A 3,073-nucleotide genomic window follows, 5' to 3' on the forward strand; every position below is an offset into this window, starting at 1 on the left:
GTAATTAAGTTTATATGCTAATGAACCTCGACTCTTAATGAATTATTGTTATAGCATAAAGTTATTGCAAAATAACGGCCGACATGTATCGTTCACTTGCATGTTTTTTGCCGCCATTTTTGCAATTAACAATTTTTTTTTTTGCAAATTGAGGTTCATGCGGATTTTACGTACCTATTAAAGAAAAAAATGTTCTGATTTTACCTATCAGATGTTTTTCCAGGGATCCGCGTATCCCACCGTTTTGACCGAGTCCTTTCCTTGCGACTATTATATCTATACAGGGTGTTCAAAAAAAAGCATTCAATCTTTATATGGTGCATAGGGCACACTGTACCGAGTAAAAAAGCTTTAGTAAACATAGGTCCAAAGGTCAACCGTTTCTGAGATATAAACATTTTTGTTTGCTAGTATCATGATTGACTTACTTGCTTCCATCACATGCGATGTTTATGTCAGTGTTTATATATTGCGTTCTGAATGTTCCCATTCAAGTGCCGACAATTTCGTCAATTTCATTTTTTCAATTTCGTGTACAGAAATGTGCAATGGACACGTGGAAAATCTTCTATAAATATCGAAAACCCAGTAGTAAGTCATATATATGTATACATTCAGATTAAATCTACACTGTCAAATTTTCCTCTTTGAACGTCCCTTTATATGTAAAAAATAGTTTCAATAACAAAAATTAATTATATCTGGAAATGATATGCATTAGAAAAATACGTTAGCTGGACCAGACTCCCCCCTTAAATGTTAAGCACTCGATTATTTGTGTTGTGCGAGATTTCTTGTTCGAGCGATGCCGTTTTGATCTCGACACGTCGGGGTAAATAGTGTCTGCGACGTGCCCGTTTAACGAGAGACAAATAGAACCCCTGCCAAGTGTTTGGCGCATCGAGAACAAAAAGTCCCCAGACCCCTACCCCTTGACACGCACACCCTGTGCGTGTGCCTAACATCTGTTACCCACGGTCCCTAATTGTTATTGCACGTACGTTGTTCCCGTTGCCTGCAGCAACGCTCGTTAAACTTTTCTCTTGCTTTATCGGTGGAATGCTCCGACAGTTCTTTTCTCCGCCGTTTTTTTTCTTCTTTTTTTTCCACCGTGTACGTAGACACGGATCCATTAATTGTTGTCGTTTGAAGCGAATACTACGCTTCAAACAACTGTATACGCCAATCGCATCCCTTTTTGCTTCGCAACAAGCATTTGGTTGTTGCATAACGGAAACTCTTTGGTGTTTCTTTTTATTTTAAAAGAGTACGTACGCCATTCGGAGAAAATATGCAAAATATTGCAAATATTAATAGAGAGGCTCGTGTGTATGAAAGAGGGAAAAGAATATTATGCAGTCTTAAACGTCACTTTATTAATGTTTTGTCTCTCCTTTTGATCTGTTTCAGTTCGACGTTATTCGAGGCAACGATGGATCCTACGATTAGAGCTGCGTGGATCAGTTAAGGTAAGAGATAAATGTATAATGTGGAATAAAAATGTGCATCGACGAAAAAGGCACGTCTAAGAACAGGGGAATTATTGATTGCCATATGGTAACGTCATATGGCCAATAACACGGTGGTATTGTACATTCATTTTCATATACTGTATAGTTTTTAAATATCTTGATCCACTTAACTTATGTTTACAGTTTGAAAACTCTAGTCGTAACAAGCAAATTGATGACAGAGATGATGAGAGAGATTTCTTTATGGTGAAAATTTTGCGCATAATCGTTTCTTTCTTAATTCCTAATTTTTTGGTCATGAATTTTGTTATAGGACAACGTAATAGTAAATTTTTGTAATAAATATATAATTTGGAAATTTGGAAATATACTCGTTGACAAAGTTAAGTATAACAGAGACTGATTGATAACTTCGAAACCGGAAAGAAGGAAGTTTAGAATTATTTGATTTATATTTTGTTGTTTCAAAAGTTTCTTTCGCTTTATTGACACGTTGACCGCCATGTTATCCATATTATAGATGACAGGATTTTTCACTAGGAATTTAAAAAACTTACCCTGAAGACGAGGTGTCAAAAAAAATAAATCTGGATAAGATTCCTGAATACTCATAAGGTTGTAAACAAATAAATTTTACTAATTGTATATTTTATTAATATTAATTATTAATAATTTATTAATATTATTGAAATAAGTAAATACTATGTCAATTTCATTCATATGTTAAATGTTAATAAAACCGACTCGACAAATCATAGATGACGTAGTTTCCAATTATTTTAAAACAAAATTTTAGTCTTTTAAAAATGTTCACAAAAGTTAGCGTAGCAGTCAACATGTTATGCGATCCACTTTGTTTTATTACAGTTCCAACATCAACTACTAATTGCAAGAGATAAAGTTGTCTATTTGTATAAATACTGTCACACAAATCAACTGAGTGCAAGTCGCGAAAGAAACTTTCTTGAGATGACTTAATATCTGTAAAAACCGGTTACGAATTGAATTTACTAAATTTACGTATAAATAATGTATTAAAAATATCTCTCAAGTCAAAACTATAATTGATATACTGTAAAAACAAATTCATTTATTAAATTAAAGAAGTATAGAAAATATGTATTACGCCTAAACAATTTACAAAAAATATGAAGCAACGTTTGCATATATAATTTTTTCCCTTAAATGACATTGTTTTTCCCGTTGGAAAATTTTAGAAATGTATAGAGGAAAATGACCCTTTCCTTATGTCCGCTTTTGGAAAAAACAGTATTAATTATCATTTTAGAATGGATAGTATGACCGATAAGAAATCGCTCACCTTTTGTTGCTAAATTGAAACCTTATTTGCTAGGATAGTTGGGTCTAATTGAGAAAATGTGAAAACATTTTTAGATTCTCTTGGATCAATTTTTGGAAAACACAAGTACGTCATTTTTAAGAAACATATTTGTTTTAGGCAGTTTCATTATGTGAAAAATAGGGAGTTCTTCTTTGGAGCACTCTTTATAAAACCTTTTGTGAATTTATTGTTAATATTAAAAAATTGTATAAGAAAAATCAATTGGAGGTCCGACTTTGGTCACTTTCCTCTACGTGAA

General features: G+C 32.9%; 1 protein-coding gene across 3 annotated transcripts in view; it reads left to right on the forward strand.

Annotated features, from left to right (window-relative positions):
• LOC128878448 (uncharacterized) overlaps positions 1–3,073 on the forward strand; it is a 229,801-nt gene that overhangs the window by 15,295 nt on the left and 211,433 nt on the right. For all 3 annotated transcript variants that reach the window (XM_054126659.1, XM_054126660.1, XM_054126661.1), the window contains exon 2: positions 1,411–1,469. The gene's annotated coding sequence lies outside the window, so the exon portion shown is untranslated. The remainder of the gene's footprint in view (positions 1–1,410; positions 1,470–3,073) is intronic.

Source organism: Hylaeus volcanicus, chromosome 6 (assembly GCF_026283585.1).
Source record: "Hylaeus volcanicus isolate JK05 chromosome 6, UHH_iyHylVolc1.0_haploid, whole genome shotgun sequence".
Classification (NCBI taxonomy): Eukaryota; Metazoa; Arthropoda; class Insecta; order Hymenoptera; family Colletidae; genus Hylaeus; species Hylaeus volcanicus.